The sequence below is a fragment of the Monodon monoceros genome, unplaced genomic scaffold (genome assembly GCF_005190385.1).
Source record: "Monodon monoceros isolate NGI ecotype Baffin Bay Population unplaced genomic scaffold, NGI_Narwhal_1 Super_Scaffold_20, whole genome shotgun sequence".
NCBI classification, from domain to species: Eukaryota; Metazoa; Chordata; class Mammalia; order Artiodactyla; family Monodontidae; genus Monodon; species Monodon monoceros.
In genome coordinates this window covers 30,314,317-30,342,086 of record NW_021703777.1, presented here as the reverse complement: position 1 = coordinate 30,342,086, position 27,770 = coordinate 30,314,317, and the positions used below count along the sequence as shown (strand labels likewise).

Genomic DNA, 27,770 nt, shown 5'->3' with positions numbered 1-27,770 from the left:
CGCTCACCACAACGAAAGATCCCGCACCGCAACGAAGATCCCGCGTACTGCAACTAAGACCCGACACAGCCTAAAAAATAAATAAATAATAAATCTTAAAAAAAAAAATCAACTCTTGAGGTAAAGGACCCCTGTGATTACAATGAAAATAACAACCACCACCACCAAGTAATAAGTGCTAAGTGCAAGGCACTGTGCTAACTACAATTTTTTTTTGAGAAGGGGTAGGATGTATTCAAATTCAAATTATACTCCCCAGAACCTGTATCTATTCATAAACAAGAAAACATTTTTTAACAAATAAACATATCATATACACTGTTCTGTACCTTGCATTTTTCACCAAACAACATATATTGGCAATGTTTCCAAAATGATACATAAAGAGAGTCACTGGTATCTTTTTATGACTGCACAGTTTTCTGAGGTACAGCAGTACAGTAACACAATGTACTAATTCAGTCTCCCATGGATGAACATTTTGGTTGTTTCCAATCTTTAGCCATTTTATAAACATTACTACATAAGTATGTCTGTACATAAATCATTTTCTCATGAATGTAATATGTATGTATATGTAGGATACATTCATAGATATATAAATGTATGTATATCTAGAGGAATGTGCTCAATATCTGTACTTAGGATAAATTTCTAGAACTGGAGTTCCTAGTCAAAGGATATGAGATTTTTCATAATACAGATTTTGCCAAACTGCCCACTAAAGAGACTATTGTTTTGCACTCATTATCTCTACAGAGTAGGTTATAGAACTTCTTAATCTTTGCCCATCTAATAGTGATGAACGGTACCTCGGTTTAGTTCTAATGTGACTATCTCTTATAATGAGCAGAGTTAAGCATCTTCTTCATATGTTTAAAAGACACTGTTCTCTCTTTCTGTAGACTATATCCTTTGTCCACTTTTCTACTGGGTTGTTGGGCTTTTTCTTATATATTTGTAGAAGCTCTTCATTAGGGAAATCAGTCCCTTTGTGATATGAGAAGCAAAATTTTTTCCCCATTTTCTTGTTCTTTGTCTTCCCTTATGCAGGATTTTTTCTGTTAGTTTTTTTAATGTAATCAAGTTTATCAATCTCTTACGGCTTCTCTCTTTTCTGTCTTACTTAGAAAGGCCATATACACTCAAAGATTATAAAATAACTTTCCCATGTTTTCTTCTATAATATACTTTATTTTTTAAATTTCTGTTTAATATAGATCAATTTTGGCTTAACACTTAAGATACTGCTCTAAATAGCTTTTTCTTTCCCCCATCCAGATGGCCACCCAGTTATCCCACCACTGTTTACTAAACACAGCATCTTTCTCCAATTAACTTGATATTTGGTAACACAAATGTTTCAATTATTGTAGCCTTATAGTATGTTTTAATCTCTTTTTCAGAATTGGCCTACCTATTCATGCTTACTTATTTTTCCATGTGAGCATAGAATAAGGTTGTTTAGCTCCCCCAAAGTCCTATTGTTATTTTTATTGGAATTACATTAAACATACACATTAATTTAAGGAGAACTGGCATCTTTATATCCAAGAATACGACAGGCCTTTTCATATCTTTTTTGTATCCCTCAGGAGCATTTTTAAACTCCTTCACACACATCATACATATTTTTTAAGTTTATTCTTAGGTATTTTATCCTTTTTATGGTAACTTTTTTCTTCCACTACATTCAAACTAGTTGTTAGTATATATGAAAGCTATGAATGCTGATATATTACTTTGGTATCCAGGCACATTTATAAATTATCTTATAAATTGTCTTATTCTTTATAATTAGTTTTTCACTTGATTCTCTTGGGTATTCTAGTCATATATTCCTATCATTTATTTGGAAATGATAGGAATATATGACTAGTTTTTATACCTTTATAACTTTATTTTCTTTCTGTTGTCCACCTACATTAACTTGTGATTCCAAAACACCATTAATAAAGAGTGAAAATAGTGGACATCCTTATTTTGTTTCTGGCTTTAATGGTCTCAAATTTCCTATTAAGCCTGAGATGGTTTTTAGATTGAGAAAGACATATTTTACTAAGAATACTTTCCTACTATATTTTGATGGTTTTTTAAAAAAATCAATAATGATATTGAATTTTATCAGATGTCTTTTCTATAAAAATGATCATATGATTTTTTCTATTTACATTTAACAAGATGATGAATATCTTTAATAAATTTCATACTACTGAACCCTCCTGCATTTCTAAAACAATCCTCACTTGTTATGGCGTATTATTCTTTTAATGTGTACAAAGCACACAAACGTCATCTCACTCCATCCTCTAAGCAGCCCCGCAAGGTATGTTTTGGCACCATGGCCGCACGGGCCCTCACCCACTGTTCTCCCGCTCTCCTCACTGCTCCCCCTCCAGGACTGTGCCGCTCCTGCCAGACCTGCTGTTCCCGGAGATCCTCCATCCCCAGATAGCCTCCTCTATCCTTCCTCTCTCCATGTACACCTCTGCCGACACAGCACCTCCACACAAAGGCCCTCCCTGTCTACTGTCTACCCCATGTAAAACAGACAGGAAACACCTTCCGATCTTGTCACTCATTCCCTGACCCTGTTCTATTTCTGTTTGTAGCAACTGTCACCATCTAGCATATATTATATTTCACTTCTATTAATTTACATTCCATCTCCCCCAGTAGAATGTAAGCTCCATTAAGAGAAGGAGTTTCATCTCCATTAAGAGCAGGAGTTTCATCTGCTAGGCCTGGCACACAGAAACTACTTAATATTTGTTGAATGAGGGAATGAACAAATGAATAAATGAATGAACACCCATTTTATAGACAAGAAAGCTGAAGCTTAAAGAGATGAAGTAAAATCATTCACTGGCAGAGCTGGGACTGAAACCCAAGTCAAACTTCCAATTCCCTACCCCTAACCCTTAAAACAAATGACAGGTGATTTTAGGCCACAGAAAATGCTCATATATCTTATGAATACGAAAGTGCAAGTTAGTGACTCCATTGAAAGTAGATGTCCCTTTACAAGGTAAGCAAAAGAATCAGAAGATGGCGCCCATAGACTGGCTCTGGAGCCCAAAGAGATAATCTCCAACCCTACACTTGTCCAACACAGTCACCGCTAGCCATGCATGGTTACTGGAACTTGGGATGTGGTGTCAGCGACCACGGAACTGAAAGTTTAATTTTATTTCATTTTAATTAATTTAAATCTACAAACTGATACTAGTGGGAACCTACTTTTTCTTTCTTTTTTTTTCATGGCAGTAATATTTTTAATAATACAAAATACAAAACAACCCAAATAACCATCAGCGGTAGAATGGATAAACAATGGTATATTTATACAATGGAATACCCTACAGCAATGAAGATGAATGACCTACAACTACATTCAACAATTCCCTTGATTCTCACTAACATAATGTGGGGGAAAAAAAGCCATAAAAGATTATGGTGAATCTAATTTTTTTTAATTTTTGAATTTTATTTTATTTTTTTATACAGCAGGTCCTTATTAGTCATCCATTTTATACACATCAGTGTATACATGTCAATCCCAATCTCCCAATTCATCACACAACCATCCCCAACCCCCGCCGCTTTCCCCCCCCTTGGTGTCCATACATTTGTTCTCTACATCTGTGTCTCAATTTCTGCCCGGCAAACCAGTTCATCTGTACCATTTTTCTCAGTTCCACATACATGCATTAATATAAAATATTTGTTTTTCTCTTTCTGACTTACTTCACTCTGTAGGAAGTCTCTAGATTCATCCATGTCTAAAAATGACCCAATTTCATTACTTTTTATGGCTGAGTAATATTCCATTATATATATATGTGCCACATCTTCTTTATCCATTCGTCTGTAGATGGGCATTTAGGTTGCCTTCATGACCTGGCTATTGTAAATAGTGCTGCAATGAACATTGGAGTGCATGTGTCTTTTTGAATTATGGTTTTCTCTGGCTATATGCCCAGTAGGGATTGCTGGGTCATATGGTAATTCTATTCTTAGTTTTGTAAGGAACTGAGATACCATTCTTCATAGTGGCTGTATCAATTTACATTCCCACCAACAGTGCAAGAGGGTTCCCTTTTCTCTACACCCTCTCCAGCATTTGTTGTTTGTAGATTTTCTGATGATGCCCATTTGAACTGGTGTGAGGTGATACATCATTGTAGTTTTGATTTGCATTTCGCTAATAATTAGTGATGTTGAGCAGCTTTTCAAGTGCTTCTTAGCCATCTGTATATCTTCTTTGGAGAAATGTCTATTTATGCCTTCTGCCCATTTTTGGACTGGATTGTTTGGATATTTAATATTGAGCTGCATGAGCTATTTATATATTTTGGAGATTAATCCTTTGTCCGTTAATTTGTTTGCAAATATTTTCTCTCAAACTGAGGGTTGAATTTTTTCCTCTTTGTAGTTTCCTTTGCTTTGCAAAGGCTTTTAAGTTTCATTAGGTCTCATTTGTTTATTTTTGTTTTTATTTCCATTACTCTAGGAGGTGGGTCAAAAAGATCTTTCTGTGATTTATGTCAAAAAGTGTTCTTCCTATATTTTCCTCTAAGAGTTGTATAGTGTCCGGTATTACATTTAGGTTTCAAATCCATTTGGAGATTATTTTTATGTATGGTGTGAAGGAGTATTCTAATTTCATTCTTTTACATGTAGCTGTCCAGTTTTCCCAGCACCACTTATTGAAGAGACTGTCTTCTCTCCACTGTATATCCTTGCCTCCGTTGTCATAGATCAGTTGACCATAGGTGTGTGGGTTTATCTCTGGGCTTTCTATCTTGTTCCATTGATCCACATTTCAGTTTTTGTGCCAGTACCATATTGTCTTGATTACTGTAGTTTTGTAGTATAGTCTGAAGTCAGGGAGTCTGATTCTCCAGCTCCACTTTTTGCCCTCAACACTGCTTTGGCTATTCGGGGTCTTTTGTGTCTCCATACAAATTTTAAGATTTTTTGTTCTAGTTCCGTAAAAAATGGCATTGGTAATTAGATAGGGATTGCATTGAATCTGTAGATTGCTTTGGGTAGTAGAGCCATTTTCACAATATTGATTCTTCCAATCCAAGAACATGGTATATCTCTCCATCTCTTGGTATCATCTTTAATTTCTTTCATCAGTGTCTTATAATTTTCTGCATACAGGTCTTTTGTCTCCCTAGGTAGGTTTATTCCTAGGTATTTTATTCTTTTTGTTACAATGGTAAATGGGAGTGTTTCCTTAATTTCTCTTTCAGATTTTCATCATTAGTCTATAGGAATGCAAGAGATTTCTGTGCATTAATTTTGTATCCTGCAATTTTACCAAATTCATTGATTACCTCTCGTAGTTTACTGGTGGCATCTTTAGGATTCTCTGTGTATAGTATCACATCATCTGCAAACAGTGACAGTTGTACTTCTTCTATTACAATTTGTATTCCTTTTATTTCTTTTTCTCCTCTAATTGCCATGGATAGGACTTCCAAAACTATGTTGAATAATAGCGGCGAGAGTCGACATCCTTATCTTCTTCCTGATCTTAGAGGAAATGCTTTCAGTTTTTCACCATTGAGAATGATGCTTGTGGTCGGTTTGTCGTATGTGGCTTTTATTATGTTGAGGTAGGTTCCCTCTAAGCCCAATTTCTGGAGAGTTTTTATCATAAATGGGCGTTGAATTTTGTCAAAAGCTTTTTCTGCATCTATTGAGATGATCATATGGTTTTTATTCTTCAATTTGTTAATACGTTGTATCACATTGATTGATTTGCGTATATTGAAGAATCCTTGCATCCCTTGGATAAATCCCACTTGATCGTGGTGTATGATCCTTTAAATATGTTGTTGGGTTCTATTTGCTAGTATTTTGTTGAGGATTTTTGCATCTATATTCATCAGTGATATTGGCCCGTAATTTTCTTCTTTGTAGTATCTTTGGCTTTGGTATCAGGGTGATGGTGTCTTCATAGAATGAGTTTGGGAGTGTTCCTTCCTCTGCAATTATTTGGAAGAGTTTGAGAAGGATGGGTCTTAGCTCTTCTCTACATGTTTGATAGAATTCACTTGTGAAGCCATCTGGTCCTGGGCTTTTGTTTGTTGGAAGATTTTTAATCACAGTTTCAATGTCATTTCTTGTGATTGGTCTGTTCATATTTTCTGTTTCTTCCTTGTTCTGTCTTGGGAGGTTATGTCTTTCTAAGAATTTGTCCATTTCTTCCAGGTTGTTCATTTTATTGGCATAGAGTTGCTTGTAGTAGTCTCTTAGGATGCTTTGTATTTCTGTGGTGTCTGTTGTAACTTCTCCTTTTTCATTTCTAATGTTATTGATTGAGTCCTCTCACTCTTTTTCTTGATGAGTCTGGCTAATGCTTTATCAATTTTGTTTATCTTCTCAAAGAACCAGCTTTTAGTTTTATTGATCTTTGCTATCGTTTTCTTTGTTTCTATTTCATTTATTTCTGCTCTGATCTTTATGATTTCTTTCCTTCTGCTAACTTTAGGTTTTGTTTTTTCTTCTTTCTCTAGTTCCTTTAGGTGTAAGGTTAGATTGTTTATTTGAGGTTTTTCTTGTTTTTTGAGGTAGGCTTGTATTGCTATAAACTTCCCTCTTAGAACTGCTTTTGCTGCATCCCATAGGTTTTGGATCATCGTGTTTTCATGTCATTTGTCTCTAGGTATTTTTTGATTTCCTCTTTGATTTCTTCAGTGATCTCTTGGTTACTTAGTAACGTATTGTTTAGCCTACATGTGTTTGTGTTTTTTACGTTTTTTTCCCTGTGATTCATTTCTAATCTCATAGCGTTGTGGCTCAAAAAGATGCTTGATATGATTTCAATTTTCTTAAACTTAATGAGGCTTGATTGTGACCGAAGATGTGATTTGTCCTGGAGAATGTTCTGTGCACACTTGAGAAGAAAGTGTAATCTGCTCTTTTAGGATGGAACATCCTATAAATAACAATGAAATTTATCTGGTGTATTGTGTCATTTAAATCTTCTACTTCCTTATTTATTTTCATTTTGAATGATCTGTCCATTGGTGTAAGTGAGGTGTTAAAGTCCCCCACTATTATTGTGTTACTGTCGATTTCCTCTTTTATTGCTGTTAGCACATTGCCTTATGTATTGAAGTGCTGCTATGTTGGGTGCATATGTATTTCTAATTGTTATGTATTCTTCTTGGATTGATCCCTTGATCATCATGTAGTGTCTTTCCTTTTATCTTGTAACCTTTATTTTAACGTCTATTTTATCTGATATGAGTATTGGTACTCCAGCATTCTTTTGATTTCCATTTACATGGGATATCTTTTTCCATCCCCTCACTCTCAGTCTGTATGTGTTCCTAGGTCTGAAGTGGGTCTCTTGTATACAGCATATATATTGGTCTTGTTTTTGTATCCATTCAGCAAGCCTGTGTCTTTTGGCTGGAGCATTTAATCCATTCACATTTAAGGTAATTATCAATATGTATGCTCCTGTGACCATTTTCTTAATTGTTTTGCGTTTGTTTTTGTAGGTCCTTTTTTTCACTTGTGTTTCCCACTTAGAGAAGTTCCTTTAGCATTTGTTGTAAAGCTGGTTGGGTGGTGCTGAATTCTTTTAGCTTTTGCTTGTCTGTAAAGGTTTTCATTTCTCCATAGAATCTGAATGAGATCCCTGCCAGGTAGAGTAATCTTTGTTGTAGGATCTTCCCTTTCATCACTTTAAGTATATCATGCCACTCCCTTCTGGCTTGCAGAGTTTCTGCTGAGAAATCAGCTGTTAACCTTATGGGAGTTCCCTTGTATGTTATTTGTCATTTTTCCCTTGTTGCTTTCAGTAAATTTTCTTTGCCTTTAATTTTTGCCAATTTGATTACTATGAGTCTCGGTGTGTTTCTCCTTGCGTTTATCCTGTATGGGACTTGCTGCGCTTCCTGAACTTGGGTGGCTATTTCCTTTCCCATGTTAGGGAAGTTTTTGACTATAATCTCTTCAAATATTTTCTCGGGTCCTTTCTCTCTCTCTTCTCCTTCTGGAACCCCTATAGTATGAATATTGTTGCGTTTAATGTTGTCCCAGAGGTCTCTTAGGCTGTCTTCATTTCTTTTCATTCTTTTTTCTTCAGTCTGTTGTGCAGCAGTGAATTCCACCATTCTGTCTTCCAAGGTCACTTATCCATTCTTCTGCCTCAGTTATTCTGCTATTGGTTCCTTATCGTGTAGTTTTCATTTCAGTTATTGCATTGTTCATCTCTGTTTGTTTGTTCTTTACCTCTTCTAGGTCTTTGTTAAACATTTCTTGCATCTTCTCGGTCTTTGCCTCCATTCTTTTTCCGAGGTCCTGGATCATCTTCACTATCATTATTCTGGATTCTTTTTCTGGAAGGTTGCCTATCTCCACTTCATTTAGTTGTTTTTCTGGGGTTTTATCTTGTTCCTTCATCTGGTACATTGTCCTCTGCCTTTTCATCTTGTCTATCTTTCTGTGAATGTGGTTTTTGTTCCACAGGCTGCAGGATTGTGGTTCTTCTTGCTTCTGCTGTCTGCACTCTGGTGGATGAGGCTATCTAAGAGGTTTGATGGGAGGGACTGGTGGTGGGTAGAGCTGGCTGTTGCTGTGGTGGGCAGAGCTCAGTAAAACATTAATCCACTTGACTGTTGATGGGTGGGGCTGGGCTCCCTCCCTGTTGGTTGTTTGGCCTGAGGCAACCCAACACTGGAGCCTACCTGGGCTCTTTGGTGGGGCTAATGACAGACTCTGGGAGGGCTCAGGCCAAGGAGTACTTCCCAGAACTTCTGCTGCCAGTGTCCTTGTCCCCACGGTGAAACAGAGCCACCCCCCGCCTCTGCAGGAGACCCTCCAACACTAGCAGGTAGGTCTGGTTCAGTCTCCCCTGGGGTCACTCCTCCTTCCCCTGGGTCCCGATGGGCACACTAGTTTGCGTGTGCCCTCCAAGAGTGGAGTCTCTGTTTCCTCCAGTCCTGTCGAAGTCCTGCAATCAACTCCCACTAGGCTTCAAAATCTGATTCTCTAGGAATTCCTCCTCCCGTTGCCGGACCCCCAGGTTGCGAAGCCTGACGTGGGGCTCAGAACCTCCACTCCAGAGGTAGACTTCTGTGGTATAAGTGTTTGCCAGTCTGTGAGTCACCCACCCAGCAGTTACGGGATTTGATTTTACTGTGATTGCGCCCCTCCTACTGTCTCACTGTGGCTTCTCCTTTGTCTTTGGATGTGGGATATCTTTTTTGGTGAGTTCCAGTGTCTTCCTGTCGATGGTTACCAGCAGCTAGTTGTGATTCTGGTGTCCCTGCAAGAGGGAGTGAGAGCACGTCCTTCTCCTCAGCCACCTTGTTCTCGACCTATAATGTAATTTTTATAGCTAAATTTTAAACCTTCACCGGAGTTTTATTTTACCTTTCTATGTGTGAATTGCTTAGGGTACACTTATCTGGTTACACTTTACAAGTTATACAGAAAGGTCCTTTTCCTCCCTTCACTATCTTGACAGCTGAGAAAGTCAAGGGAATTGTCAACAGATGGTTTAAAAGAGTGGGAATTTGCTCGTGCACTGGAATTTGCTTCCTGCCTGGTGTGAGAGCTTGTATTTGTGGCATACAAAGTCACGTTGTGTAAAAATGTGAAGGACAGGTGTTTACCCTGGCATTGACCAAGGTGGGAGTTTGAGATGGGAGGGTTGGGCTCTGTATAGGAGGGGACTGGGAACTTGACTGGTTTGTCAGTTTTGTTACCTGTCAATTGAAATCAGAGACTAAGCAAAGGAGATATAATTTCACAACTCATAATACAGCCTTAAAATCTCTTTTCTTTTGGTTGATGTATTTTAAGCAGTTGAATACATTTTCCATAAATTTTACTGCCTTGCATTTACCTTTGAATAGAAGCCAGCAGAGAAATATTTAGAAGGTATGAGCAGCAATAAAATGAACTGTTAGAAAAGTCCTTTTGTGGCATTCCTCAAGTGTGTGCTGGTAGAAAAATTACTGTAATTTGATAGTGAAATGTTGGAAAGTGATTTGATTACTATTTAGAAATAATATAAATGAGCCTTGCTTTTTCAGTTCACAGGTTCAGAACATTTAGTTATGCCTCACTAGCTCAGATCTTTGCTCATTACATTTTATACTGATGGAATTAAATGTGCCACATTGCAAAGCTGGATCAGCCCCACAGTTTTAAAATACAGGGTTTGATTGAATTTTGAAGAAAAGTTAAAGGTACTGTTTAATGTTAGAAATGATTTGTGAAATTTTGTTTTTAGCCTATAGTTGGTTCAGGAAAGTATCCCAATGATAGAAGAGGGAAAGGCTGTGAAGAATATGTAATTGTAAATGGCCCTTTTGAAACCAGAAAAGAGCCTTAGGCATTGAAGAAGCAAATAATTTTTCAAAGCCAGGTCCCTGGTGGCCATACTGGCCATAATATGGCTAGTCCCTGGGGGAGTTTGCTTCTAGTACTCGTGTCTGCCAGAACGGTAGTAAATACATGTTTAATGGCCATTTGGCCTTGAAGCATCCAGTTTTTTTTTTGTTTGTTTGTTTGGTTTTTTTTACTGTACGTGGGCCTCTCACTGTTGTGGCCTCTCCCATTGCGGAGCACAGGCTCCAGATGTGCAGGCTCAGTGGCCATGGCTCATGGACCCAGGTGCTCCGTGGCATGTGGGATCTTCCCAGACCGGGGCACGAACCCGTGTTCCCTGCATCGGCAGGCGGACTCTCAACCACTGCGCCACCAGGGAAGCCCGAAGCATCCAGTTTTATCTTCTGGATACCCAAGGACACATGTGGATGAAGGTTAGAGCTTCATGATGCTTGCTGTAGGCTAATGAGTATTGAGAGAGGAGACCTGCCTTAATATAATGCCTATATTTTCCAGGGAATTCTTTGGAGGCCATCTTCTTCTTTTAAAAAAATTTTAATAATGTATTTTATTTAACCGAGTCTATCCAAAATGTTCAATACGAACATACTATTAATGAGATCTTTTACATTCTCTTTTTGTACTCAGTCTTCGAACTCTGGTGAGGATTTTATGTTTACAGCACCTCTCCATGTGGATGCCCACTTTTCACCAGAAATGCTTGATCTCTGTTGAGGTTGCATAAAATGTACAGTTGAAAAAGTAGAGAGAATGGTTCAAGATGGCGGAGTAGAAGGACGTGCTGTCACTCCCTCTTGTGAGAGCACCGGGGTCACGGCTAACTGCTGAACAGTCATCGACAGGAGGACACTGGAACACACCAAAAAGGACACCCCACATCCAAAGACAAAGGAGAAGCCACAGTGTGACGGTAGGAGGGGCGCAATCACAATAAAATCAAATCCCATAAATGCTGGGTGGGTGACTCACAAACTGGAGAACAGTTATACCACAGAAGTCCACCCACTGGAGTGAAGGTTCTGAGCCCCACATCAGGCTTCCCAACCTGGGGGTCCGGCAACGGGAGGAGGAATTCCTAGAGAATCAGACTTTGAAGGCTAGCGGGAATTGATTGCAGGACTTTGACAGGACTGGGGGAAACAGAGGACTCCACTCTTGGAGGGCACGCACAGAGTAGTGTGTGCACTGGGGCCCAGGGGAAGGAGCAGTGACCTGCTAATGTTGGAGGGTCTCCTGCGGAGGCAGGGGTGGCTGTCTCTCACCGTGAGGAAGAGGAAACTGGCAGAGGAAGTTCTGGGAAGTACTCCTTCGCGTGAGCCCTCCGAGAGTCCACCATTAGCCCCACCAAAGAGCCCAGGTTGGTTCCAGTGTTGGGTCGACTCAGGCCAAACAACCAACAGGGAGGGAACCCAGCCCCACCCATCAGCAGGCAAGTGGATTAAAGTTTTACTGAGCTCTTCCCACCAGAGCAACAGTCAGCTCTACCCACCACCAGTCCCTCCCATCAGGAAAATTGCTCAAGCCTGTTAAGACAGCCTCATTCACCAGAGGGCAGACAGCAGTAACAAGAAGAACTACAATCCTGCAGCCTGTGGAACAAAAACCACATTCACAGAAAGATAGACAAGATGAAAAGGCAGAGGTCTATGTCCCAGATGAAGGAACAAGATAAAACCCTAGAAAAACAACTAAATGTAGCGGGGATAGGCAACCATCCAGAAAAAGAATTCAGAATAATGATAGTAAAGATGATCCAGGACCTCGGAAAAAGAATGGAGGCAAAGATCGAGAAGATGCAAGAAATGTTTAACAAAGACCTAGAAGAATTAAAGAACAAACAAACAGAGATAAACAACAATACAACAACTGAAATGAAAACTACACTAGAAGGAACCAATAGCAGAATAACTGAGGCAGAAGAACGGATAAGTGACCTGGAAGACAGAATGGTGAAATTCACTGTTGTGGAGCAGAAGAAAGAAAAAAGAATGAAAAGAAATGAAGACAGCCTCAGAGACCTCTGGGACAGCATTAAACGTAACAACATTCACATGATAGTGGTCCCAGAAGGAGAAGAGAGAGAGAAAGGACCTGAGAAAATATTTGAAGAGATTATAGTCAAAAACTTCCTTAACATGGGAAAGGAAATAGCTACCCAAGTCCAGGAAGTGCAGAGAGTCCCATGCAGGTTAAACCCAAGGAGAAACACGCTGAGACACATAGTAATCAACTTGGCAAAAATTAAGGACAAAGAAATATTATTGAAAGCAGCAAGGGAAAAACTTTTGACAGACAGCGTACAAGGGAACTCCCATAAGGTTAACAGCTGATTTCTCAGCAGAAACTCTACAAACCAGAAGGGAGTGGCATGACATATTTAAAGTGATGAAAGGGAGGAGCCTACAACCAAGATTACTCGGTAAGGATCTCATTCAGATTCTATGGAGAAATGAAAATCTTTACAGACAAGCAAAAGCTAAGAGAATTCAGCACCACCCAACCAGCTTTACAACAAATGCTAAAGGAACTTCTCTAAGTGGGAAACACAAGAGAAGAAGAGGACCTACAAAAGAAACCCAAAACAATTAAGAAAATGGAAATTGGAACATACATATTGATAATTACCTTAAATGTGAAAGGATTAAATGCTCCAGCCAAAAGACACAGGCTTGCTGAATGGATACAAAAACAAGACCAATATATATGCTGTATACAAGAGACCCACTTCAGACCTAGGAACACATACAGACTGAGAGTGAGGGGATGGAAAAAGGTATTCCATGCAAATGGAAATCAAAAGAAAGGTGGAGTAGCAATACTCATGTCAGATAAAGTAGACTTTAAAATAATGAATGTCACAATAGACAAGGAAGAAAACTACATAATGATCAAGGGATCAATCCAAGAAGAAGATATAACAATTAGAAATATATATGCACCCAACATAGGATCACCTGAATACATAAGGCAACTGCTAACAGCTGTAAAAGAGGAAATCGACAGTAACACAGTAATAGCGGGGGAATTTAACACCTCACTTACACCAATGGACAGATCATCCAAATAGAAAATTAATAAGGAAACACAAGCTTTAAATGACACAATAGACTAGATAGATTTAATTGATATCTATAGGACATTCCATCCGAAAACAGCAGATTACACTTTTCTTCTCAAGTGTGCACAGAGCATTCTCCAGGATAGATCACATCTTCGGTCACAAATCAAGCCTCAGGAAATTTAAGAAATTTGAAATCATATCAAGTATCTTTTCTGACCACAATGCTATGAGATTAGAAATCAGTTACAGGGAAAAAGACATAAAAAACACAAACAAACGGAGGCTAAAAAATACGTTACTAAGTAACCAAGAGATCACTGAAGAAATCAAAGAGGAAATCAAAAAATACCTAGAGACAAATGACAATGAAAACACGACGATCCAAAACCTATGGGATGCAGCAAAAGCAGTTCTAAGAGGGAGGTTTATAGCAATACAAGCCTACCTTATGAAACAAGAAAAATTTTAAGTAAACAATCTAACCTTACACCTAAAGGAACTAGAGAAAGAAGAAAAAACAAAACCCAAAGTTAGCAGAAGGAAAGAAATCATAAAGATCAGAGCAGAAATAAATGAAATAGAAACAAGGAAAACAATAGCAAAGATCAATAGAACTAAAAGCTCGTTCTCTGAGAAGATAAACAAAATTGATAAACCATTAGCCAGATTCATCAAGAAAAAAAGGGAGAAGACTCAATTAATAACATTAGAAATGAAAAAGGAGAAGTTACAACAGACACCACAGAAATACAAAGCATCCTAAGAGACTACTACAAGCAACTCTATGCCAATAAAATGAACAACCTGGAAGAAATGGACAAATTCTTAGAAAGACATAACCTCCCAAGACAGAACAAGGAAGAAATAGAAAATATGAACAGACCAATCACAAGAAATGACATTGAAACTGTGATTAAAAATCTTCCAACAAACAAAAGCCCAGGACCAGATGGCTTCACAAGTGAATTCTATCAAACATGTAGAGAAGAGCTAAGACCCATCCTTCTCAAACTCTTCCAAATAATTGCAGAGGAAGGAACACTCCCAAACTCATTCTATGAAGACACCATCACCCTGATACCAAAGCCAAAGATACTACAAAGAAGAAAATTACGGGCCAATATCACTGATGAATATAGATGCAAAAATCCTCAACAAAATACTAGCAAATAGAACCCAACAACATATTTAAAGGATCATACACCACGATCAAGTGGGATTTATCCAAAGGATGCAAGGATTCTTCAATATATGCAAATCAATCAATGTGATACAACATATTAACAAATTGAAGAATAAAAACCATATGATCATCTCAATAGATGCAGAAAAAGCTTTTGACAAAATTCAACACCCATTTATGATAAAAACTCTCCAGAAAGTGGGCATAGAGGGAACCTACCTCAACATCATAAAGGCCATAATGACAAACCCACAGCAAACATCATTCTCAATGGTGAAAAACAGAAAGCTTTTCCTCTAAGATCAGGAATGAGACAAGGATGTCCACTCTCACCGCTATTACTCAACATACTTTTGGAAGTCCTAGCCACGGCAATCAGAGAAGAAAAAGAAATAAAAGGAATACAAATTGTAATAGAAGAAGTACAACTGTCACTGTTATCAGATATCATGATACTATACATAGAGAATCCTAAAAATGCCACCAGAAAACTACTAGAGCTAATCAATGAATTTGGTAAAGTTGAAGGATACAAAATTAATGCACAGAAATCTCTTGCATTCCTATACACTAATGATGAAAAATCTGAAAGAGAGATTAAGGAAACACTCCCATTTACCATTGCAACAAAAAGGATAAAATACCTAGGAATAAACCTACCTAGGGAGACAAAAGACCTGTATGCAGAAAATTATAAGACACTGATGAAAGAAATTAAAGATGATACCAAGAGATGGAGAGATATACCATGTTCTTGGATTGGAAGAATCAATATTGTGAAAATGACTCTACTACCCAAAGCAATCTACAGATTCAATGCAATCCCTATCAAATTACCAATGCCATTTTTTTACGGAACTAGAACAAAAAAAATCTTAAAATTTGTATGGAGACACAAAAGACCCCGAATAGCCAAAGCAGTGTTGAGGGAAAAAAACGGAGCTGGAGGAATCAGACTCTCTGAGTTCAGACTATACTACAAAACTACAGTAATCAAGACAACATGGTACTGGCACAAAAACAGAAACACAGATCAACGGAACAAGATAGAAAGTCCAGAGATAAACCCACGCACCTATGGTTAACTAATCTATGACAAAGGAGGCAAAGATATACAATGGAGAAAAGACAGTCTCTTCAATAAGTGGTGCTGGGAAAACTGGACAGCTACATGTAAAAGAATGAAATTAGAACACTCCCTAATACCATACACAAAAATAAACTCAAAATGGATTAGAGACCTAAATGTAAGACCAGACACTATTCAACTCTTAGAGGAAAATACAGGAAGAACACTCTTTGACATAAATCACAGCAAGATCTTTTTTGATCCACCTCCTACAGTAATGGAAATAAAAACAAAAATAAACAAATGGGACCTAATGAAACTTCAAAGCTTTTGCACAGCAAAGGAAACCATAAACAAGACGAAAAGACAACCCTCAGAATGCGAGAAAATATTTACAAACGAATTAACGGACAAAGGATTAGTCTCCAAAATATATAAACAGCTCATGCAGCTCAATATTAGAAACAGGGGCTTCCCTCGTGGTGCAGTGGTTGAGAGTCCCCCTGCCCATGCAGGGGACACGGGTCCGTGCCCCGGTCCGGGAAGATCCCACATGCCGTGGAGCAGCTGGGCCCGTGAGGCATGGCCGCTGAGCCTGCGTGTCTGGAGTCTGTGCTCCGCAACGGGAGAGGCCACAACAGTGAGAGGCCTGCGTGCCGGAAAAAAAAAAAGAAAAAAGAAACAAACAACCCAATCCAAAAATGGGCAGAAGACTGAAATAGACATTTCTCCAAAGAAGACATACAGATGGCCAAGAAGCACACGAAAAGCTGCTCAACATCACTAATTATTAGAGAAATGCAAATCAAAACTACAATGAGGTATCACCCCATACCAGTTACAACGGGCATCATCAGAAAATCTACAAACAACAAATGCTGGAGTGGGTGTGGAGAAAAGGGAACCCTCTTGCACTATTGGTGGGAATGTAAATTGATAGAGCCACTATGGAGAACAGGCTGGAGGTTCCTTAAAAAACTAAAAATAGAGTTACCATATGATCCAGCAATCCCACTACTGGGAATATACCCAGAGAAGAACATAATTCAAAAAGACACATGCACCCCAATGTTCATTGCAGCAGTATTTACAATAGCCAGGTCATGGAAGCAACCTAAATGCCCATCGACAGACGAATGGATAAAGAAGGTGTGGTACATATATACAATGGAATATTACTCAGCCATAAGAAGGAACGAAATTGAGTCATTTGTTGAGACGTGGATGGATCTAGTGACTGTCATACAGAGTGAAGTAAGTCAGAAAGAGAAAAGCAAATATCGTATATTAACGCATGTATGTGGAACCTAGAAAAATTGTATAGATGAACGGGTTTGCAGGGCAGAAGCTGAGACACAGATGTAGAGAACAAAAGTATGGACACCATGGCGGGAAAACCATGGTGGGGTGGGGATGGTGGTGTGCTGTCCTGGGCGATTGGGATTGACATGTATACACTGATGTGTATAAAATTGATGACTAACAGGAACCGGCAATATAAAGAAACAAACAAAACAACTAATACTAAACTTTCTTTGGGTTATTTGTATGGAAATATGTTAATATAAATGTTTCAACATGACATGAAATTTCTAAAAATCTTATATGTTCTGGTATAATGTTATAAGTCATAATTCTAGTTATTACTTTAAAATGTATATCTCAGAAATAACTAAATTTCCTTGTCAATTGCATTACTATGAACTTTCATCAAATCTTTACCCGTGGTCATTTTTAAGTCTTTTGTCCTTTACAGACAGTTCTGGGTGTACTCTGATGCTTTTGCAACTATGCTCCTATAACAGGGTTTCATCTTCAAGGAATTCATGGAAAAGACTCTGACAAGTACAGGTTTCTGGTAACTGACTATACTGCTGAACTGAATGAATAAGCATTTTTGGAACTCTAATGGAAAACTGATGAATTCATAAAAGTGCTAACAAAAGATCAAGATGAAAAAAAATTAATTACATGGGGCTGAGTGCACTGATGAGGATGATTATAATTTTTGTGACTTTCTGTTTGAATTAAAAAAAAAAATCCCACAAGGACTCAGAGGCTAAAAATATACAAATCAATTTTCACTGCAAAGTGAAGGAGCTGTTACAGTGGAGGATTACTGGACTGAATGTCAATATTATGACATAGTATGAGTGTGTTTCGTGTTTGGTAATTGCAATCATTGTTGCTTTTGTTGTGGTCATCCATTTACAATGCTTGGTGTCAGTTTATTTATCTCTTGTAAAAATAAAATACAGTGTGTGTGTGTGTGTGTGTGTGAAAAAATTAAAAATAAATTTAAAAAGATTTTTAAAAAATATTGTAGCACTTGACCAACATGTTGCAAGATTTTAATAAAATAAGATTATTAAAGTGAAGTCAACTGAAGTCAATTCTTAAATTTCATGGGCCAAGCAAGAGACTTTAAAGAAGGATTTTTTTTTAAGTAACATTTCAGAGATACCATACGTTAGAAAATTAAGAAGAAAATGACAATTGTACCAGTTCAGTAATGCCTTAAAATAGGGACGTGAGTGAGTCTAAACAGCATAACTATTTAAAAAGGAGACTAATGCCGTATGCTAATGCATATATATGGAATCTAAAAAAAAAAAATGGTACTGATGAACCTAGAGGGAGGGCAGGAATAAATATGCAGACATAGAGAATGGACTTGAGGACACGGGGTGGGGCGGTGGGGGAAGGAGGAAGCTGGGGCGAAGTAAGAGAAGCATCTATATATATATACTACCAAATGTGAAATAGATAGCTAGCTGGAAGCAGCCGCATAGCTCAGGGAGATCAGCTCGGTGCTTTGTGACCACCTAGAGGGGTGGGATAGGAATGGGGAGAGGAAGACCAAGAGGGAAGGGGTATGGGGATATGTGTATGCATATGGCTGATTCACTTTGTTGTGAATCACAGAAACTAACACAGCATTATGAAGCAATTATACTCCAATAAAGATGTATAGATATATATATATATAATAAAAATAAATTAATTAAATTTAAAAAATAAAAAGGAGACTAAAGTCTTTAAATTTAATAAAAAGACTAGTATTGAGAAAAATTCACCTTAATAAAACTCAGCTTAACATAAGAAAATAATTTATTCATTTTACATAATACTGTTTCATTTTATTTAGTCCTTTCTCTAAGAATCCTAGAGATCTCTGTAAATATCGTCCATTTAATCCTTCGTTTACCAGTATAAAAGGAAAAGGCATAGCTATTATCATTTGCAAACATGCAAGAGATTTCAGAAACAAAAAAAAAAAGAAGAAGAGATATGAAGTTTCAGGATACTTCAAAGTGAAGAATACAGGAAGTACATTTTTTTTGGCTTGGGTTTTTTATTAAGACATGGGGTGAAACATACAATAAAAATGAAAACGTATGCCATATAGTTCAGGCTTAAGTAAGCAAACAGACCTGGAATTTATTGGCCAACAGTCTTGCCACAGAGATGCAGGCAAGAACCCCAGTTTAAAATCCAACATTCGAAAATACCTTTTTATATCAAGTGCGTGATTTATAATTCTAACAAATAGACTAACATCAGGCATCACCACTTACATTTCCATCTTTGAATCTTAGAAACAAGAAATATTGAGAAGCATGAAGTAGATGACAAAATTCTAACTTTCATATGAAATCTCTAACAGAAAACACTAAGACAAGGAAGTAAGACATGTTGCTACAAAAACATAGAGCAAGAGGAAAAAATCCACCATTTTCAGTGGTGGACTCAAAAAGGAAAGTGCAGTCAACGTCCTTTGCAGTCACAGGACACCTTGTACATGTCTCTATTAATATCTGTTATCCCCCTAAGAGACCGTGATCTCCTTCAAGGCAAGGACCTGGCTTTATATCATCATGGCCTGTCAGCCACTGAATTCAAATAAATGAACCAAGTGTTGAGTCAATTAACCTTTCATAAATTCTCTTGACAAAAAATATTCACAGCATTTGTGTTATGTAAATTTCATCTCAATTAAAAAGGTACCAAAAGAAAACCATGGCCTGAACACATGTTAAAAGCCAAATGGCAGGAAAAAGGCTTTTTAAAATTACTAAGACAAAAGTATTTTAAAGTCAGATCATGAGTCACTGGACTCTAACATAAGGGTAATATGTTTTACGATAAACAATAAGCTGTGAAATCACACAGGTATTTCCTAACCTGAAATGTGTCCAGAGTCCTCAACTGTCCAGACAGGTGAATACACAACCTCAAAACACCCATTAACTTATGTGTGGTTTCTGGGACAGCTGACTGACATGCTGTTGAAACTTATTTACCTTCTTTCTTTAAAAGCAAACAGATTCTATAATACTAGGTTCCTTCATAGGAAGCATGGATTCAGAGTGCTGGGGGTTTATTCCTTACGGGAAAAAATACACTAAAGTGTTTTTTAAAAAAACAATACAGAGAGATATTCAGAGTTAAAAGAAACTTGAACTTCGGGGAAATGCGGAGGCCTGCTTTGCCTCAGGCTCCATCTTAGCCTCGGGTATTTGAATCTACTGTGCTTCTTACAGGAAATGTAAAGACCATCACCATGAGTTGGAGGACTGACTGGTACATGGCCCTAGAGCTCCTGACCAAGCACCTGCCCCTAATCTCCCTAAATCTCCTCTGCACCTGCACCCACTGATTCCCCTGAAATGAAAACAACAAAAACAACAAGCAAAAATGTGATCTTTGGCCTTGCGCTCTGACTTTGAAAGGTCAAGTACACACCAGCCAGCATTTGAGGCAGTTAGCTAACATCATGCCCACTGTCTTTGCCCCACAAATTAAAATCCTGGAGCAAAAATGCAATGTGGCCACAGACCTAAGAAAATGAAAACTTCAATACAACAGTGCAGGGGACAAAGATATCATTAATTACCCAGTCAAAACTCCTAATTCTATCCAGCAAAAGCAGTTCTAAGAGGGAAGTTTACAGTGATACAAGCTCACCCTAGGAAATAAGAAAAATCTCAAATAAACAACCTAACTTTACACCTAAAGCAACTAGAGAAAGAAGACGACAAAACCCAAAGTTAGTAGAAGGAAAGAAAGCATAAAGATCAGAGCAGAAAGAAAAGAAATAGAGACTAAAAAAACAATAGAAAAAATCAATGAAACTAAAAGCTGGTTCTTTGAGAAGATAAACAAAATTGATAAAACCTTTAGCCAGACTCATCAAGAAAAAAGGGGAGAGGACACAAATCAATAAAATTAGAAATGAAAAAGGAAAAGTTACAGTTGACACTACAGAAATACAAAGGATCATAAGAGACTACTATATGCAACTGTATGCCAATAAAATGGACAACCTGGAAGAAATGGGCAAATTCTTAGAAAGGTAGTCTCCCAAGGCTGAACCAGGAAGAATTAGAAAAGATGAACAGACCAATCACAAGCACTAAAATTGAAACTAATTTTAAAACTCCCAACAAACAAAAGTCTAGGAACTGATGGCTTCACAGGCAAATTCTACCAAACATTTAGAGAAGAGCTAACACCTATCCTTCTGAAACTGTTCCAAACAATTGCAGAGGAAGGAAAACTCCCAAACTCATTCTATGAGGCCACCATCACCCTGATACCAAAATCAGACAAAGATAACCGCTAAAAAAGAAAATTACATGCCAATATCACTGATGAACAGAGACACAAAAATCCTCAACAAAATACTAGCAATTTGAACCCAACAGTACATTAAAAGGATCATACACCATGATCAAGTGGATTTATCCCAGGGATGCAAGGATTTTTCAATATCCGCGAATCAATCAGTGTGATACACCACATCAACAAACTGAAGAATAAAAACCATATGATCATCCCAATAGATGCAGAAAAAGCTTTTGACAAAATTCAACACCCACTTATGATAAAAACTCTCCAGAAAGTGGGCAGAGAGGGAAGCTACCTCAACATAATAAAGGCCATATACAAAAACCTACAGCTAGCATCATACTCAGTGGTGAAAAGCTAAGAGCATTTCCTCTAAGATCAGGAACAAGACAAGGATGTCCACTCTCACCACTATTATTCAACATAGTTTTGGAATTCCTAGCTACAGCAATCAGAGAAGAAAAAGAAATAAAGGAATCCAAATTGGAAAAGAAAAAGTTAAACTGTCACTGTTTGCAGATAACATGATACTATACACAGAAAATCCTAAAGATGCTACCAGAAAACTACTAGAGCTCACCAATGAATTTGGTAAAGTTGCAGGCTACAAAATTAAGACACAGAAATCTGTTGCATTTCTATAAACTAACAATTAAATATCAGAAAGAGAAGTTCAGGAAACAATCTCATTTACCATCACATCATAAAGAATAAAATACCTAGGAATAAGCCTACCTAAGGAGGTAAAAGACCTGTACGTACTCTGAAAACTAGAGGACACTGATGAAAGAAGGCCACACAAACAGATGGAAAGATACACTGTATTCTTGGACTGGAAGAATCAATATTGTTAAAATGACTATACTACCCAAGGCAATCTACAGATTCAATGCAATCCCTTATCAAATTACCAGTGGCATTTTTCACAGATGGGAACAAAATTTTTTTTAATTTGTATGGAAACACAAAGACTCCAAATAGCCAAAACAATCTTGAGAAAGAAGAACAGAGCTGGAGGAACCACACTCCTTGACTTAAGACTATACTACAAATCTACAGTTATCAAAACAGTAAGGTACTGGTACCAAAAAAAAAACACACATAGTTCAATGGAACAGGATAGAAAGCCCAGAAATAAACCCACCCACTTATGGTCGATTAATCTATGACAAAGGAGGTAAGAATATACAATTGAGAAAAAAAGTGGTGCTGGGAAAACTGGACAGGCACACGTAAAAGAATGAAATTAGAACATTCTCTAACACCATATACAAAACTAAACTCAAAATGGACTAAAGAGACTTCCCTGGTGGTCCAGTGGTTAAGACTTCACCTTCCAATGCAGAGGGTGCGGCTTTGATCCCTGGCTGGGGAGCTAAGATCCCACCTGCCCCGCGGCCAAGAAAACCAAAACATAAAACAGAAGCAATATTGTAACACATTCAATAAAGACTTTTAAAATGGTCCACATCAAAAAAAATTTAAAAAAAAAAAAAAAAGATTAAAGACCTAAATGTAAGACCAGATACTATAAAACTGCTAGAGGAAAACATAGGCAGAACACTCTCTGACATAAATCACAGCAATATTTTTTTGGATCCAACTCCTAGAGTAATGGGAACAAAAATAAACAAATGGGACCTAATTAAACTTAAAAGCTTTTGCACAGCAAAGGAAACCATAAACAAAATGAAAAGACAACCTACAGAATGGGAGAAAATATTTGCAAACGATGTCATGGACAAGGGCTTAATTTCCAAACTATAGCTCATACAACTCGACAACAACAACAAAAATACAACCCAATCAAAAAATGGGCAGAAGACTTAAATAGACATTTCTCCAAAGAAGCCATGCAGATGGCCAACAGGCACGTGAAAAGATGCTCAACATCACTAATTATTAGAGAAATGCAAATCAAAACCACAATGAGGTATCACCTCACATGGGTCAGAATGCCTGTCATCAAGAAGTCTACAAATAATAAATGTTGGAGAGAGTGTGGAGAAAAGGGAACCCTCCTACACTGTTGGTAGGAATGTAAATTGGTGCAGCCACTATGGAGAACAGTATGGAGGTTCTTTAAAAAACAAAAACAGAGCTACCATGTGAACCAGCAATACCATTCCTGGGCATATATCAGGAGAAAACTCTAATTCAAAAAGATACATGCACCCCAATGTTCATAGCAGCAATTTACAATAGCCAAGACATGGAAACAACCTAAATGTCCATGGACAGATAAATGGATAAAGAAGATGTAGTATACATATACAATGGAATATTAGCCATAAAAAAGAATGAAATAATGCCATTTGCAGCAACATGGATGTACCTAGAGACTATCATACTAAGTGCAGTAAGTCAGACAGAGAAAGACAAATATCATATGATATCACTTTTATGTGGAATCTAAAAAATGATATGAATGAACTTATTTACAAAATAGAAATAGACTCACAGACACAGAAAACAAACTTATGGTTACCAAAGGGGAAAGACGGGTGAGGGATAAATTAGGAGTGCATTTTTTCTTATTTGGGTTAGAAATTAAGCCTTTTTGTATGGTGTGTAATTTATAAAAATGCTGAATCAGTATGTTGTACACCTGAAACTAATACAATAAGTCAACTATCCTTCAATAAAGCAAAAAAGAAAAGAATAAATAACGTACAAGGACTCTTGTAAAAAAATAAAATAAAATAAACTCCTAATTCAGATACCAATGGCTTGAAGAATTAAGAGCTTTCACATGATCCATCAGGTTTCACTAAATAGATTGTAAGAAGGCAGGGGAGGAACCCTTTTCTCTTTATTACCATTACTGTTCAAGAAATCACAGATGTACAAATGCTAAAATTAATAGAGATATTTAATATTTCCCCCAAAAGAGTCTAAATGACATTAATACACATATTCTTTTTTTGTTTGTTTTGTTTTGTTTTGTTTTAAATTTAGTTTTGGCTGTGTTGGGTCTCCATTGTTGTGCGCGGGCTTTCTCTAGTTGCGGCAAGTAGGGGCTACTCTTCGTTGTGGTGCACGGGCTTCTCATTGCTGTGGCTTCTCTTGTTGCAGAGCATAGGCTCTAGGAGCGCAGGCTTCAGTAGCTGTGGCACGTGGGCTCAGTAGGTGTGGCTCGCGGGCTCAGTAGTTGTGGCACACAGGCTTAGTTGCTCCTCAGCATGTGGGATCTTCCTGGACCAGGGCTCAAACCCATGTCCCCTGCATTGGCAGGCAGATTCTTAACCACTGTGCCACCAGGGAAGTCCCAATATGCATATTCTTGATAGAAACACAGAGTCACTTGCTCAAAGTTAATTTTCATAATCCAACCTCTGACTTGTTGACAGAAAGAACCACCATCCCACTCACGAATGCCTTGTCTACCCACCTAATGCCCGGGAAGTGAAATAAATGACTGACATCTTGATGTCCTTTTCAGTGACCCCACTGAAATGAAAACATAATTCAAATCAGAACAACAATCTTTATAAGAATTGTTCTAAGCACAAATATTCCTTTCGGAAAATGTACTGGCCCCAAGCCCTCAGCACAGACACCTTTTATAAGCCAGCCTGCCTTAACCCCTAGAATCTCGGTACTGCCTGAATCATGACACAATGCATTTGCAAAATCAAAGTAAATTAAATATCCACATAGCTCTCTTTTCTACACTATTAGACAAAAAGCACAAGTGGAATAAGTGAGGAGGCACTGACCTCTGGCTTGAACATAAATGGAATTACCCTACCACACATTACTTAAAAATGCAAAGCACAGTCTCAAGTTAATTTGTCACTTGGAGAAATCGGTGTGCTTTTATGATGAGAATTCATTTATGAGAAGCTCTTAGCACCGTTTTTCCCTTAACCTTCTCAATTTATCTTACATTGCTACTCTTCCACAGCAAATTTTTATGTGTAATTTTAAGGCTGAATAATGTAAGTTACAAGGGCACTAGTCTTTGAAACGCAAAGAACAATCTAATGAAAAAACTGAGGTGATGCTACCAGCCGCCAATGATTTACCCTCTCCTGACCCAACATGCTGAAAAAATATGATCGGGTAGGATTTTCTATGATCCTCGTGGAGGAGAACAGAAGAGGGGCTGGGGCCAGCTTTTATTTGACTGTGAAGTGGGAAGATTATATCCATAAAATTATGTTTCAAAATTGCTAAAATGAGGAACAGCCAAAAAGAAATCCACAGCTTTAACATGATCCATTCCCTCTGGAAAGGAAATGATGATGATCAGCCCTTTATCCACAATGAATTTCTGACACTTCTCTAGGCATCGTCCAAGTATATTTAGAAGTTACCAGAGTATGAGCCTAGCGGGGGTGTCCAATGCTTTCACATGATGGTAAACCTAGTGATATTGTTTCGTGCTTTTGTCTCAGCCTCACCGTCATCAGTGTAAACAGGGATAATATCCCTCCTACTCTGTATATCTCACAGGGTTGAATTTTTTAAAGAAACTATACCTGAAACTACTGGATAAGCAGAACCAGTCTTACTGTACTTATGTACACAGTGTACCTGAGGAGCCCACATGGCAGGCTGAAGTATGACTGCCAGTCCCACAAAACGTCTTCCAAATGGCTGCAAATCTTATGAGTTCTTACAACTTTTATCCAAAAACAGCTAAAGTAATAGTTAATCAGTTTCTGGGGAGGGGGGAGGGCACACAGATCCTTTCCAGAATGTGATGGAAACAAGGGACCCACAAAAAGTCAGATCCATACACACAAGCAAAGCTTATTTGTCTGATATCAGGGTCGGTTCTTGGATCTCAGATTAGGAATCTCCAGCCTCAGGCTGTTGACTGCCTAGTGAATCAGTGAGGCACAAGAGAAAAGGAAGAGGTTTCTACAGCCAGCGCACATAAGATGATCATGGCTACCCAAGTGCTGCACTTAGGAAATCCTCCATCAGACCCTCACTGAAGACAAGAAGTTGAAAGGGCTGCGATTCGGAGTTACCTCAGCAGTATTCAGACAAATGAGGCCCTGGCTGGTCAAGCAGAAAATCACTTCCTTTCCCAAACAAGCATGCTTCCAACTAACACCTAAAATATCGTGTTCACGTACATCCAATGGCTGCTTCAGAACTTCCACGTAAAAGGGACCAAGGAGTGATAACCTAGTGAGAAGTCAGAGCTAGGGTGTTTGTTTTAAGATGAAGTTGTTTAGGACTTCACGTAAGATTGAGAAAACATCAAATTTCCATAGCAAAGCAGGAAGAGTGCTTATAGGAAGGGGAGGGCAGGGGGGGAAGCAGCACCACAACCCCCCCAAGCCAACCCTGGCACCACTGCTGTGCCTTCGACGCCAGTGGTTCTCAAACGCTAACGTGCCGCAGAATCACCCAAAAGGCTTGTTAAATACAAGTCTCTGGGCTCCACCCTCAAAGTTCCGGATTCAGCAGGTCTGGGTAGAGGCTAAGAATCTGCATTCTAACAAGGTCTAGGGGCTGCTGCTCAGGGCACCACGCTTTGAGAATCACTGATCTACACAATCAGAGCCCCTCCCATGAAGGACATCCCAACTTCGTAAGCATATTCATAGTCTCATCCATCCAGATGCCATACTCGCCATCAACTTAAAAAAAAAAAAAAAAGTGCCAGCCATCCTTCAGGTCAGCTTCTTACCTGTGTTACCTAATGGTGCGCACCGGCTGGGTTGAAGGTTCACAACACACAATAAGCTTCTTTATGACTGCTGCATGTCTACAGGTAATTCTCAGTAAGATACATGCAGAGGAACTCTGAGCTGTTCTGTTTTTGAATTTTGCCCTCAGGAAGCAATAAACAGCAAATTGGTGCCAGGAAGATTCATTTAAGACTTAGCAAAACACCCATTACTCCAGAGTTGTGGTTTTCAAATTGAGCTCCACAGAGGCCCAGATGTCATATCCCAGTACCTCCAGGACTGGGGGTGGGAAGGGCGCAGAGAAACGATAGAGGCTTTCGGCCTCCCATTTCCATCCCTCTCTGAACTAGAAATTCAGCCTTTCTCTCATTTATATATAGGCATAAATTAGTGGTTTTACTGTCCCTTTGAAGGAAGGAAAAGTTTAAAGTACACTAGATTTAATTACCTCTAAGAGTCCCTCCATTTCTGTGGTTCTATTATAACACAACAAAGACTGAGTGGCACATTACAAAAATAAAAATACCAAACCAGCCCAGGAGGCTGACACAAAGCTAAAAATAGCATCCAAATGAGTGCTTTGCAGTCAGATCACATTTAAGTCCGGTGTGAAGATCGGGATTCACACAGAGGATCTTCCAAACGCACTGAGGGCAGCAACTAAACCTCTGTAAATGGAATATAAAATACACGCAAACTCCAGTGGTGATTATCTCAACTTAAACTTGCCCGGTCAAGCAGACACCTTGCTGAAACCAGGGTCTTTTCAGTAAGTGCTGTGGCACTGCT

At 38.3% G+C, this 27,770-nt stretch overlaps 1 protein-coding gene across 4 annotated transcripts in view; it reads right to left on the bottom strand.

The window, feature by feature from the left end:
• Positions 1–27,770, bottom strand: part of FAM160A1 (family with sequence similarity 160 member A1) — a 277,730-nt gene that overhangs the window by 204,587 nt on the left and 45,373 nt on the right. The window contains exon 1 of one of the 4 annotated variants that reach the window (XM_029234818.1): positions 8–44. The exons of the other annotated variants lie outside the window; for them this stretch is intronic. The gene's annotated coding sequence lies outside the window, so the exon portion shown is untranslated. Of the gene's footprint in view, positions 1–7; positions 45–27,770 lie in introns of those variants that run through there. 4 annotated transcript variants of the gene reach the window in all.